At 44.2% G+C, this 14985-nt stretch overlaps 1 protein-coding gene across 8 annotated transcripts in view; it reads left to right on the forward strand.

The window, feature by feature from the left end:
- The window catches only part of LOC144113171 (uncharacterized), a 74591-nt gene extending 60152 nt beyond the window's left edge, over window positions 1-14439 (forward strand). For 2 of the 8 annotated variants that reach the window (XM_077646110.1, XM_077646103.1), the window contains exons 5-10: window positions 2282-2353; window positions 3242-3341; window positions 5121-5280; window positions 5387-5412; window positions 7015-7203; window positions 13646-14426. The gene's annotated coding sequence lies outside the window, so the exon portion shown is untranslated. Of the gene's footprint in view, window positions 1-2281; window positions 2354-3241; window positions 3342-3788; window positions 5281-5386; window positions 5413-7014; window positions 7204-13645 lie in introns of all 8 variants that reach the window. The other 6 variants (XM_077646105.1, XM_077646107.1, XM_077646104.1 and 3 more) reach the window with 6 other exon arrangements.
- Window positions 14440-14985: the final 546 nt, after the last annotated feature.

Raw genomic sequence — 14985 nt, forward strand, 5'->3', positions numbered from 1 at the left:
ACTGCTTGGAAATATCGAGGAGGGGAAAAGAGGTCCAAACGAGCCTTATGGACATATTCAGCCGAAAGTAATCCAGCCAAAAAATTCCCGACTGCCAAGCAGTGCTTGCACTTATCTTGGACTGCAGGCTTCGCCGCACTGCTCAAGTGGCTCATGGTGGCGAGGCAAACGTTTGCGTCTTTACATTGCACTAAGGTCTTGCACACACTGAGTAAGGAGGCCTTTTCTTTTAAGGTTAATCTGGAGAAAATCTGAAGTCAACAAAGTACCAAAGAGGAAGCGTGCTAACATGGCGAAAGAGCTGAGTACCATGGTCAGTGCTCTGCACCATTATCTGTAAGCAGGGCATAGCCATGAGAAATGCATGGTTTCGGGCAGCGTCTTACATTTTACTCCGCAACGTTGCGGGAAAAATGTTCTAAATGACCATCATATAATCGTGCCAAATAAGTAATGTTATATCTTTTTCATTTTCATATTCGATTTGTCTTGTTTTGAATCATACGAATTCTGGGTGATACGACTATTTCGCATTTTCTCATGCCATTTATATCGTTGAGATTCTACTCCTGAAGGAGTCTTGCTATGCTCTGTGCTTACCCCATGTTGTGGTTCATGTTGGTTCGTTGTTGCAGCGACAAGTGGCATATCTAGTTTTAAGCATTCATATTGCATCTGTGTTCATTGTCCCCTATAGTGTGTTTGTCATTCTCACCAAAGCCTTGCTTGCATGTTCAGTGCAGTGAATGTGTCGAGCCATTCAGTCACTGATGTTGTTATTGATGGCTATGGGATCATAGGTAATTCATGGGCATCAACGGAGTCACATGTTGCTTTTATCTTGGATGTGTGCAGACAAAAAGTCAGGCTGCAATCGGTGCGAGTAAGCAAATACCCATGCACATTCATTGTGCTATCTGCGGTGTATTTAAGCCGCTACCTTTGCCACCCATTTTCATTGTGAACAAGAGACCCATGGCCTCGGAACATTGATTCCACTTTACTTTATTTTGTTTGGCATGTGTCCGTTTATCACTGTTATGCTCCCCCCCCAGACAGGTTACCCTCACACTCAAATATATTGGCGTTATTACTGTTTTCTTTCTGCTAGCTTCTCTATCAGCTGCTCTTGTTGCCGTCTACATTCAAACCACACAGCATTCTGCAAGCATTTTTTTCCTCATACTTTGCAATGGCTGGTTACAAGCAGCAGGTCCAGTAGCCAGAAGGGTTATGTTCCGCATTACTCTAGAGATATATACGCACAACAGTCTTCCATTTGCATAGCAGATTTCACCTGGTCATTGCTTGAGTGCAAAAATGTGGTGCTGGTTCCCGCATCAGGACAGTCATGAGTTTGGTTCCTGGTATAACTTATTTTCAGATCGATTCCTGTTTTTGAAGCTAAATCTGTGAAATTTTGACTGCTCTTCATGACACAAACTTCTCAAAGTATTGTCTTTACGGTCAAGTTAGTGAAACAATAACCAAAATGTTGTGCAGCCAGTCTCTGTGCAGCCATAAATTCTTGGGATTCGGTGATTTGAATCCAGTTCCCCAGTGTAGTGGACACTAGTTACAAGTTGCTGAAGGAACTACCACTTTGAAGAATGAGGAAATACTTTCCTTGAAGAAAGCAAGGAAGCGAGGTTCATGGCATCAGTCGTCACCCTTCATGGGGGATGGACACTTGTGTTATTCATCCAGCCCAGTTGCATAGCCACTTAGTAACATGGTATGTTTTGAAAGTCTCTTTGTGCCATGTTAGCCTTGTCTGAGGTTACTTCGGCTGTGCACACACCCAACTTTATCGCGATCAAGTGCTAACATTTAGGTGAGCTGGTCAGGCATGCTTCAGTGATTGATGCCGCAGCAGAAAACAGCAAATGTGAGACTAAGCACATTGGCAGTCCACCTATGTCCTCTTCATGTCAGTGTCATTTGCCACTGTGGCATCTTTCATCGAAGCAACGTATTGCTTTTTGAATGTGAATTTTATGTGAATATTATACTTGACAACCTGCAGTTAGCCCAGCAGTGTAGAACATTCTAAGCACAGTCTGGAAAGGACAAGGCAAGCACAGTCTCCCTCTTCATTTGTCCTGTTCACATATGTTTTTTTTTTCATTTTTAGATAATTTACTGATAGCACCACTTCCGCGTTCAGTTGCATTTAGTTATTGCCAAAATATGGAATCAAGCAATTCACTATGGTTTGTTGTTTGCAGGCTTGTTGCAGCCTGCTTGACCTTCTTTCTTTCTGTCTCCTTTGTTTCTTCAGCAGGTCGTAAGAGAGCTGGGTGGTGCCGTCGCAACAACGGCGTCGGATTGCACGCACCTCGTCACTGACAAGGTGGGTGCAACTATACGACATTTGTCAGTCTTTCCTTGCCATACTCTCTACATAGCTGGAAGGCAGACACAGATGTGTGCTGGGGTTTTGTTTTGACCTGCGCAAGCTTGCAGCTGTCAGAGCAGCCTGTTAAGTTATCTGTGGCCCTTGTATTTTATCCTGAAATTGTGGTCTTCCTCTTACTTTGTTTTTTATTCCAATTATCATCTTTGTGCACTGTTGCTGCAATGGGTTGGAGCCATGGCAGTCTGCTGCTGAACGCAATGTCACTCTTACTTCCCCCACACCCATGCTAGCCTACCTAAGCATTCTGTAATTTTTTAATGCAGTTGGATTTCATTTCTTGATTAATGTTTTAATTCTTGTTGACCCTTTAATCTTTTGTCTTGTTACCTAGCGAAGGACAGCCAAGTACATGGAAACACTTGCTCTTTGGTACAACAAAGCAGTGGAGTGGAAGTGGTGTGTGTGTGTGGGGGGGGAGGGGGGTAAGTGGGTGGGTGAATGGGTGTGTGTGCACAAGTGCGTGCACGCACACTGCAAACTGTTTAGGCAGCTGTTCTTCTAGCAGTGATCTTCTGTTCTGGAAATTTTCTTTTTCAGGGAATATTGGGCCTAAATTTTTTTCCCTTTTCTTTTTTTTTCTTCGAATTACTGGACTTTCCAAACAGCTACAGGGCAAAGTAGGGGCTAGAAATAGGGATTTTTAGGCCACCTACTTGAGGGAAATTTCAGGTAAAGCGTGGAACATTACTGTGTAGTATGAACCCTCGTGTTGGACAGCCGACTGGGTGTGACTTATTGCATTATTTTACATGCCTTACTGTGTCTCTTCTGGTGCATGACATTTTCTTTGTCGCCATTTTTTTCTTCATGCTGGTGCTGCAGTTTCGAAGGACTGTGAAGTCGTTATACTGCATCAGCAAAGGAACACCAATCATCGACGTGTCGTGGATTAAGAAGTGCCACGAATCGAAGGCCTTTATCGGTCAGTTGCAGATTTTTTTTTTCCAGCCTTTATTTTCTTTTCCACCTCCTTTCTCTCTGTTGAGTTTGCATAGGAAGGATTTGCACTGACTGTATTAACATAATAGCACTACAAAAGAGTGTCATGTTTATACAAGTATTCTGCTGTGGGATGTTCATCAGTTTTTTGGTCATGCAATGCTTGCTAAGTGTAATGTATAGCATGTCAGTGCAGCTTGGAGTGAAATTGGCACTTGCCAGATTACTCCACTCCAGCTACTCCAGTGTATACTTTTAGCTTGCACCCTTTTAGCATTTGCTCTTTCTTAAATAAACAGTTGAGCTTTTTTAAGCAAACACAGTTGTCACACAGGATGCATCCATAGTATCTAGCTGTGCTGTGTTTTGCAAATCATAAGCTGCCATCTCAGCTGACAGATAGCGTCTGTTTTGCTGATTCATTCTTCAGGGGCTGAGTCAGCACTGGAGCCTTGTTCTCAAAACAACTTTCCTGATTCTGAGTACAGATAAGTGATCCACTGGGGTGCATAGCATTTTGTGCTGATCAGCATGTTGTTGCTGGTGCTTCTTTTATTATCGTTATTGTTATTATTTACTGCCATCTGCTTGCTGCATTAACTTTCATGCTCAGTTTCTTCGTTAAATACCAGTGTTGAGATGGGAATGTTCTCGTTGGTATTCTTAGCAGGCTGAATTAATTCACTCTCGCTGTGCCTTGGGCATATTCCTTTAAAACCACTGGGTTCTTGTTCTAAATTGACAAGTAGACCTCTCCCTCTTTGATTGGCGCACATGTGATAAGCTTGGTAGGTAAAGCCTACGGCAGTTCAAAACCTGGTGCAACAGGCAACGACTGAGAAAAAAGGCTGCAGTAAAATTTGCATTGTGGCACATGCAAGGGGCATGAGAGGGAAAAAAACGGCCATTTTGGGCTACCACGCTGCCCACCCCCTAGAGAAATAGGTTCAGCCTTGCCCTGCCACCAGCTAGCCGTCCTGGTTAGCTGAGTTGGCAGAGCAACTGGGCCAGTTTTGCGGCAGTCTGCAGCTCGAGCCTGTGGCCAGGACCAGTACATCTTCGTACCCATGATTTAGGCTGCAAAACTCGGAGCATTCTTCATTCTGATGGAGCCACTGTAAGGGCATTCATGGTGCAAGGGAAGGCAGCTCTTTTGACTGTTCTTACGACACCTGTAGTGCATTACTCTACTCTTTCATCTGTCTATGCACGCAATGACGCTGTGGCTTCAGTTCATGCTTACAGGAATTTCAACATGTGGGAGAAGCGCTGGTATACGACCTTAAGTTTCAGGTGTTGTTTTATGATTTTTGCCGGCAGCTTGCATGCTGAAAGTGATGTCTCTTCACATCACATACGTGAATAGAAGGCTAACTAAAATTCTTAAGATCAAAGTGAAGATAGCGCAGCGATCTATGGAATGGAAAATGTTAAGGGTACCATTAAGGGTTGGGTAGAGAGATCAGTGGTGGGTTAGGGAATAAAGACATGTCAGTGACATCCGTGCAGGAATCGGCGAAAATAAGTGCGCATGAGAGGGACATGTATATATGGGGAGCAAACCAGCTATGGTTCGTTGGGGCAGAAGTAACATGTAGTGAGGGTTGGCAGAGAGTCTGACGGACAGATAAGATGCGGAATTATGGTGGGATAGGGTGGCCACTGCTGGCACTGGAAGTACCTTTGTTCTGCAGTGGATGGAAGTGGAGTGATGATGATGATGGTAGTGAACTGCTATGGCACCTCTGCTTCATGCCTGCAGGCCACTCGACATTTCTCCTGCAAGATAAGAAGGCCGAGAAGTCTTTTTAAATTCAGCCTCTTGGAGACGCTGGCGAAGGCAGCGGCGCATGGTGGTGTGCTTCGCGGCTGGAATATTCATGCCACCGCGCATGTCCAGCCTCCGCCTCGTGACATGAAAGGTATTTTCAAACTTGGCAGCATGGCCTCATTGCAAGCAGATGCTGTGTATTTTCTTGCTTTGGTGGCCTGTCTCTGAGTGGCCTTCTCTTTGTCTTTTGCTTTCAGAAATAGTGACATGTTCTGGCGGCAAGGTGAGCAACTTTTTTCTTTCATTTCCTTGTGCATACTCTATGATAGAAGAGATTAGGAATTTAGCCAAAGCTTTTATTGCGATGGCTGTGTTTGCTTGCATAATGAACCTTTTTCTACTTTTTTGAAAAGTTACAAGATTATGGAATGGAAATATGCGTAATTAAAGGAAATCTATTTATAATTTTTGCAGCGAGCGAAGGTGAATTTAGTGGTGATACATGTTTAATTATGTGTTGTGCGTCATTCCAATGCAAACACATGCTACGAAAAAATTTGGTGTGCAGTGATGCCATATCTCGCCACCAGTGAAAGCGTTATCTGGCAATACTGCCGCCTTTATCTTCGTATTGGTTCAGTAGATTATGATAAGCTTTCAGTGGTCTTTCTGCTCCTGTGCAAGCATTTGGGGAACACTTTCAGTGCATGCTTCGCAATATTCCATCATTGAACCCCATATCCAGCTTGGTAATTAAGTCCCTGGTTGCAATACAGTCATTCAGACAGCCGAGGCAGGTTCTCTTTCCGTACTGCAAGAAAACGGGCCATTTTAGGGTTGTGTGCATAAAGAATTTCTTCGCCGGTAAACTGAAGTGCTTTGATTCAGTGCCACACGTCATACTGTACCCAAAAGAGCCCTTCTTTTAATGACATAAAGAAGAAAAAACTGACTTAAATAGCTTATGAAAAAATAAACCTTTTGATTGCCAAGCTTGGAGACTTTTAACTAAAATTCGCAACAGTATTGGATATACCTGGTCAGAAAATAAGTCAACAAAAACGTCTAGAATATGTTTTGTGCGTTACCATGTCAGCTACGAGGCCTAGAACTCTTTTTTCTTAACTTTCTGACCAGTTGAAAAAATAAATAAAAGAAATCGCTCGTGCGAAGCGCTTTAGGCTTGCTGCGCGGGGCATTGCCAAGGTCGATCCAGAGTCGTCTTGGAGAAAATTCTATCCGCTACTCTGCTGGTGGCATAAAATCGCTCAGAACATGCCTGATACCTTCAGAGGCTTAAAACAGCAAATCTCCTCGGCAGCAATGAAGACGAAAGTTAGACTGGCATGTGTCGATAGTCCTGGCTAGGCAGAGCAGTGATTTCTGTCTGAACTGAAATTGGGTGGATGGACATCAAGTTAAATAAAATTGTCACTGGCACCTACAAAGTGAAGTGTCAATGCTGCGGAATTGCGAAAACACAGCTGTTGCTGAGCAGCATTGGCACAAAACAGGAACGCCAGCTTGTATGCCATATGATAACTGTGATTTCCCTGCGTTGACAGGTTTCTTTAGAAGTTTAAAAATACTCCTTCATATGGCTGAGGAAAAAGCTGTGTCCAGCACTGGATACAGTTACTTCTCCATAAACAGTCTGGATCGCACATATTGGGCCATTTTGCACCATCGTTAAAATTACACAATTTGAATAGATGGTTCTCAAACTACGGCGGACATTGCGACACGTGAATTTGGACTTCCGGGTCGTTTCTGCGGTTTCGTATATATGGGCATTGCTTGCAGACGTGCGGTTTTGACCTTTCTTTCCTTAATACCAACGCTCACATCGCTGAAAAAGGGTGTTGTGCGCTTCCTCAAACTGCAGAAACTTCACTGCAACGGAATGCAACATGTTCCAAGTGCCGTCAAGTAGTGAACGTCGAAAACAGTACGTCGCTGCGATCCGCTGGCAGACTGCCTGCTACAAGCTCCACGGACAACCCTTGGCTTTGCTTCGAGCATTTTGTTGGTGGTAAACGTTTCAGAGCTTTCTGGAAGTTCGGAAATTGGTTAGGTAGGCTGTTTTCTCTCCTTGAGAGCACCAATTTCTGTCTCGGACAACTTCGGCCACAGCTGGTCTCGCATGACGGCGGCAGAACCGCGCGGTCGTAGGTGTGCAGATATATGCTATTCGGACTCCGTCACTACAGCTTGACAAGTTGTTAAAGGACAGATCGATTTATTCCTCAAAAATTTGTGCTGCATGCAAGTTGCTGGAATTCAAAGCTAACATTTCAGGCCTATGCGATCACAACCGTCGGCTGTCGAAACGGCGACACCGGCCACGGCGTGGTCCCGTTGCCTGACATTACTGGTCGCAGTATATGTTTACGAGCACTTTTAGGATTTATTAATTGTTATATGAGAATGTATTTGCTAACTTCATGCCCAAAGTGAAAGACATGTTTTCACCAGCAGACCAGTCGACATGTGCACGCAGCAGGTGTGGAAAAATTAAAAGCAAGCTGTTACGTTAAAGTTCCACGTTTGCGTAGACCCGTCTGTTGCAGTTATGTTTCTTCATTCCTGTGTGCGGAGAGGGAGGTTGACAGACAAGGTGATCGCATTAAAAAGTGATAAGAATTATTTACCACCATTCTTTTCATACTCTGAGGCAATGAGTTGTGAGGTTCTTCACTTCAGGATAACCGAACTTTAAAAAATATAGCAGCCAACATAGTCTAGCTGTTTATCACCTATCACCTTTCATTGTACAGCACATAGGACAATTGGCATCTGAGACAAATGTTGTAATACTAAACTGTTGCTGCGTAACAAAGCATCATTTGAAAACTGTCTAGGTGCTGAACATGCATGTGAAGTAGACAAATGTCTGCGTGTCTAGCTTACGTGTGATGCATTGCATGCTTGCATGTGGGAAATTTGTACTGAATGGGTGGCTTATTGAGAGTGATGTTGGCGATTTCATGAAGTGCAGAATGCTGCAAGGACGGCAGAGGCTGGTCTGGTGGTCGGCTGGGTCAATTATCCATAAGCATAAAGAGTAATAAATATGCTATAAAACGGCTAGTTTTATAAGGCCAAGGAACACAGTGTGTTCACAGAAATTCCAGATTTTTTTTGGCATCACCAGTGTCATAGGGATGGTTTATGAAAGTCAGTTGACATACAAGCTATCACGCAGTGCTCATGCCAAAACTAAAGTTGGGTGGGAATACCTTTTGTTCAACATTGCAGAAGACTTGGTCGAAGAAACTTGTAGAAAATGCTGAAAACAACTTGGATCAAGCTTCTGTGTGTGCTGGAAAAGCCGAAGCATGATTTTTTTACGCTCTACCATGCTATTTATTATAATTTACTATTTGTCGCTCAGATCTCCTGCATTAAACTCATTTATTACATGCTGTGCTGTATAAAATGTGCCTGCAAGAGTTTTTGCAAGACAAAGGTTATATCAGATGTTATTACCCACATGACAAGAAGAGTTTCCAATTAACAGCCGGTAAACTTTCTCATTTTGCAGTTAAACAGGAAAGCTGCCTATGTGAAGAGTTAGTTCTGCTTTTGGCTGCGGTGTGCTTTCTGTTTTGTCTTTGTGCCTGACTTGGTATATGTTGTGGAGCCTGTAGCGAAGCCGTGCAGCAGGCTTTGATGCTTTCCTTTGGCTTGAGGTTTTCATTAAAAAAAAAACACAAGGCAAGCTAATCTTCTGCCTAGCTGCTTGTGTTATTCCTTGCCTACCTTACCTTGAACACATTGCATACAATACATAAGTTTTATATTTCCACATTTCTGTACATATGCATCAACAACTGAGGTGCCCGCCATTGGGGACATCTACATATCCGTACATTGGCTGGCGGTTATTCTTCGACTAGGCGCTGAGCACTAAGTTCACGACAGCAAAATGACTATAGGCTCTCCTCTGCCCTGATGGGAAGCCACATTGATTTACTTCCTGAAGCTAGTGAAAATTAGAGATGCTATAAAACAAAGCATTTATTTTAGTACTTCTTTTTCATCTACATAATGCAGCAACCAGCATTAGGAAATCAAGCACAGGAATTTTGAACATTAAGAGCTGCAAGTTATATGCAAATGGCATGTAATGTCCCGCACCAACATGTAGGCTGTGAAATGCATTGCAGTGTGTAACTATGCCTGGTTAATTTTGTGTGTGAGTGAGGTTCTTGTGCACGTACCAAAGCCTCAGTAAATGGGTGCACCTCTCTCAGTGCTGGAATAGCTGCTATGTCGCTTGCCTATCCATGCCCTTGATGCACATTAGTTGAGGTTTTCAGCCACAAGGTATCGGCGCATTCTCAGTGCAATTCGTACTGGCAGATAGAACACAGTATTGCTGAAAATGCAACACATTTGTCATGCAGTTGCATTTTTGCATTAAAGGCGAACTGAAATTCGATTAGTTGAGACAGTTGTTATGCATGCCAGCTAGTGCAGTAATTAGGTGCTCTATAAGCCATGGCAAATATTCGACAAAACCAGTTGAGCTGACAAGAACTTTAATCGACAGCAAAACAGATTGTGCACCTTTGCTAAGGTTGTGAAGCATTGTTAAGTAAAGACTTTTGGGAAGAGCTCAACAGGCTGCATGTGCCAATTTTATCGCAGCAAATAAAACGCAGGCTACCTTGCTTGCAGGCAACGACAGCTCCGGTGCTACCGCGTGGCAAGAAACCCTCCAACGCAGTGCACGTGAAAGCTTTGTAAAGGCTATAAAATCACAAAATATTGTAAATTGTATGGTGTTACGTCTAGAAGCAATACATGGGAAATGAAAGACGCCGTAGTGCAAGGCTCCGGATTAGTTTACACGGGTTCTATCTCACAGCACACCGCGGGCACCTTTCGCACTTCCCCTCAGGAACGCGGCCGCCGCGTCCCGGATTTAACCCGGGTCCTCCAATTCGGTAGCCGACTGTCCTAACCACTAGGCCACTGCAGCTGGGGTAGAAAAAGCACCGCAAGTACTCCGAGGATTTGCATGGTGCAAACTCTTCGCCGTCGTAGTTACTCTGATACAATGTGCGCAGCAGTGCGCTCGTAGTATGTAATGCTAGGCTACGGTTGCTGGTAGTCCATGTATTCAGCGCCTGGTAGTGTGAAACTTCCTGGAAATATGTACCCTAACATATATTAGAGATCAGTGTAGCAGCCGCATGATAATAGTAACAACAGGAGGACTTTTTAGCGAGTGAATGAAGCATCTTATATTTCTGCGTGAACAGATGGCGCACGCTGAAACGTTCGCACTTGCACCGCTTTTTTGCCATTAATTCAAATACGGAACGTCTAGCGCGGCCATAATAATGTACATACAGCATCTTGACCTTTTTACGGCTTCATTTGTGCGTATTGACGCATGAAGAGCCGAGTACAAGCTTGTCAGTTCTGCATTTCAAGCAAAGCGCTGTACACACGCATCTCGCCAAACGACCCTGAAGTCGGAGTGCCCAGCATTCCTTGCGGCCCATTCAGATTGGGCACCAACTATAGGCGTGGTAAAGAAAGGCAGATAAAGAAGCTAAGGAAAGGGTTCAGCTTAAGTTCCTGACAGCGCAGCGAGCTATGGAAAGAAAAGTGATAGCCGTAACATTAAGAGATGGAAAGAGGGCAGGGTGGTTCAGGGATTAAACACTGGGACCAGGGCCTTGTCAAGCTGTCTTTCACAGCTTTTAGTCCTGGCCCCTTTCTTTTCGACGAAAAGAAAAATAAACTTGACTTGATTTGGTTAATGACATCCTAGCCAATATCAAGAGCAAGATATGGGTTCGGGAAAGGCATGTAATGTGAAGGCAAGATAACTGCTGGTCCTTAAAGGGCCACAGAAAGGGGTGTTTGAGCTTGGCTTCAAAATGCTTGCACTATGTAGAGTACAGGCCACTGAGAATCCATGCCGCGTACGAGACATCAGAAGCAACGGGGAATTTACAATACATTTTTAAAAATTCCCTCTTTTGCACCTTACCGCGACGCGCGTTGATGGGCTTTCGTGCGAAAACCTGGCAGACGACGTCACGTCGTGCAGATGAGGTCAGCAGCCGGGGGTTATCGTTGGTTCAAAGCGCCAAATTCGTTCAGCCGTCACGCCCTACCTCGGCCGCGGCCACTCAGCACGCGCCGCAACCGGCGAAGGTAGGGAGGGGATCGAGTGAGTGGGGCTGACGGAGGAGCGCCGCCGTTTTGCCGCGCGAGAGGAGAGGGAAAGGCGCGAAGACGTGGAAGTTCAAATTTTGTCTGCATATAACTCAGCTTCCACAAAACGCATTAAAATAATTCTTGCTGAGGGATAATTATGAACCATCGTCTTTTAACATCCCAGACGCATCGCACCTTTATTGAGACCCCCTTTCTGGGTCCCTTTAAGGCTAACAGACTAGATTCCAAGGGAAGGGAAGCGTAGCAGAGGGCGACAGAAAGTTACGTAGGCAGGTGAGATTAAGAAATTTGGGGGGATACGGTGGCCGCAGCTGGTAAAGAGTAGAGTTAATTAGAGAGACATGGGAGAGGCATTTGCCATGCATTGGGTGTAGTCGGGCTGATGATATAACGAAAGATTAGAGGAACGCTGATGAAAAGTTGAAGTTGACGTGTATCGATAGGTTACAGTGTTCCAGTGATGCAAAAGGCTACTTTCACTGAGAACGGAGCTTGTATGAGCTAGAAAATTAAATCCAAGTATCGTTGCTGCCAGCCGTTCTTTTACATTGCACCACCAATCACTCAAAACAACGATCACGCATTCCCCTTCATTATTCATTGTTCATAAATTCATAATTCATTATTCGTAAGTTTCAATCAAGTGACAGAAACAGAATATTCTATTTTTATATGCGACTATTTTGACAATGAGTATCTTTTGTGGCATTTTTTTTTACTGAGAACCAAAATTGAATGGAGTTATCCTGGGTGTCCCTCTATGACTATCTGTTTTGTGTCCATACATCTTTGCATGGCTGACTTGAATATGGTGGCCTGTCTTCTGCATTGCTCTTGCTGCCAGTCTTAAAACATGCCACACATCACCTCACTGCATGTTTATTAGACAGGTATTTGTCACAACCAGTAATAAAGCATGTCATCAAAAGGTGGACTCTAGATGAATCTGACTCGCTAAATTTAAACCGCCAGATTATTCCAACTGGTGCTTAGTTCCTGCCAACATCAAATAATATTTAAAACTGCCATCATTAATTTGAACACATCGTCTTTTTTATGTTTGAATTGCGGAGAGTTCACTGTGTGTAGAAGATGCAAATCCGCAGGTATTCATTAGTACATAGAATTTGCTTTCTTTGTTTAATGCCTATCTTGAAGTTTTTCAGCGTAGTTTGCCAGCTTGGCAGCTGTTGTGGTGCTTTCACTATTCCTTTTTTTTTCCTCCTCTGTAACTAGGCATTTGCACAAAGTACAACTCCCATTTGGTCTGCACAGGCTAAGCACACGCTACAACAGCACTGCCTTCTGGGAACTGCTTTGCTTATTGCGGGAGTGCTTCTGGACTAAGAATGCTCCTAAGCAGGCTTTCATGTGTTTATCATTTCGTTGTTGGTACTTGCAAGCCTGTTCAGGAGCACCGAGCATCTGCAGCATACTGTTTGCAACCACTTGGTTATTAAAAAAGGAAGAAAAGGTGTTTTCTCTTCAGGGGAAATAAAAATGGTAGTGGACGATTTAGCATGGTTAGGTCAAAGGTGAATTAGGTGGGCTAGCACTTTGGTTTTCACTTCTGTTTCGGTTCGAGTCCCTATTTTCAAGGTCCTCTACTTTGCATTAATAAATCGCAAGAAGTCCTCGTACTACTCCTTGCACAGTGGTGCAGCGGTTAAGTGATGCACCATTGCCCTGGGATAGCAGGTGCTGTCACTGGTGGGGCTTGTGAGACCCAAATTGATCTCTCGCAACCAGCCATTAATTGAACTGCCACGGTGGGCAGGTTGTGATGACGTCACAAGGTCACGTGATCTAGGGGTGTCACCTGGGTTTGTTGAAGGTCAAGCAAGCTTCAGACTAAGATCACCGAAATTACGGAGTGTGGGCTTAAGTGCTAATGCACTTTGCATAATTAGCCGTACTGCCTGCCCGCTATGGCAGGTGAGCCACCTGCCAGAGGCTTCAGACAGACAACGGCAAAATATGTGAGTGCGGGCCTAAGTTCCAGTGCACTACAGTATTGTAGCACTGCGTAGGCTAGTAGGTGTACCAGCATTATGCGAGTGACAGCAAATCTTCATAGATAATTTCACCTTTGGACAAAAAATGGGCAGCCACTGACCAAGCAATCAGGCTCATATGCATTGGTTTGTATTGAGCAGTTTTGCCCATAGCAGTTTTACATGTTCCTATTTACTTTTTTCTTAGTCCTTACGTTTCGCATTGCACAGTATTGTGGATCTTGTTGTGTTTCTCAGGTCTTCTGTGTCATTGTAGGGTCTCAAAATGAGCTGTTTTTTTTCTTTCTTTCTTAAAACTAGTACCTGGATGCCATGCCAAAAAGGCTCACAACATCTGGTAACACCGTAATCGTGTCGTGTGAAGACGACGCTAAAGCCTGTGCACATGCAAAGAACAACATGGTGCCGATAGTCTCTGCAGAGTTTGTGCTGTCGGGACTGCTGCAGTACAAGGTCAATATCGGCACCCACCACTTGGATTAATACAGAGACGTGAGGGCATGAGCAAGGAAGGCACAGTGAACTACTGTTTAATCATACATCAGAGGCTGTGAAGTATGGAGCCTCATTTTGTATTACTGCATACTTTAAAAAGCATTTAGCATTGATATTTCTTGCATATGTGCACAGACAAGCATATGTGTGCATTTATATTGTTTTAATGGAAAGCCTGTCATGTTTGTAATGTCATAGCTGTGGATTGTGAAGTGGTCCCACCTGTCTTTTTTCACCTCCACTTTTTTCTTGTTTATTTTTCCTAAAGGTCTTTATCCCTGGACTTGATTTTACCTGCTTTGCACCCAATAAACTTTTTTTTGAAAAAAATTTAAATTTTGTGATACTTTCGTGTGCCAAAAACATGTCGCACCGCAAGCCGAATTCTAGGCCCACCTTGACCCCCCAAACGAAGCAAATTCCGTTTAGGCTTGAGGGGGTGCCACTCGACAATGGGTAGACGTACATCGTAATCTCTCTGATAGATGACACTAGGCACGCTAGGCGGCATGCGTGCACGCGTAGCCGAGCATGGTGGCAATCCACCTTGTTTCAAAGGGCATCACATTCCGTTTCTCGCGACGAGCGGTGCGTTCTTCTTCGCTTTCTTCATCTAGTAAACCAAACAGCTAACACTCGCTACTTCAACGTTTTCCAGACGGTGGCGGCTTTTTTTTTTTGTTTGACGAAAGTGGAGAGGAATTTCCTTGTTAGACGTATTACTGTGAGGTGCTGGTCAACACATTGTCTGTACTTTTCTGTAGCTAGGCTTTTAATTAGAGATATGTGTGCGCCCACTGTTAAGTGATCTGTGGTATGAAGTGAAAAGTGATCCGTGGTATGAAGCTAGCATACCACGGCTCTGTCACATCAATAATTATTCGCACAAAAAAAAATTAGCAGTGGCTTAGCTCGGCTACGACAGGATATATGTAGCGTGAGCTACACTGAGCCGCTGAGCATCAATTGCCGCTGAGCGCCGATTTCGCTCTCCTTCTCCATGGCTATATACCACACTGGCAAAAGCCCCCCTATATGTATACCCCCACTGATACCTCTGCGCATGCGCACAAAATGAGAGGCGCTATCAAGCGGCTCCGGCGCAGCGTCAGACTTGGCTACTGCGCAACGGAGGCGCACAGCTG

This window comes from Amblyomma americanum, chromosome 1 (genome assembly GCF_052857255.1).
Source record: "Amblyomma americanum isolate KBUSLIRL-KWMA chromosome 1, ASM5285725v1, whole genome shotgun sequence".
NCBI lineage: Eukaryota > Metazoa > Arthropoda > Arachnida > Ixodida > Ixodidae > Amblyomma > Amblyomma americanum.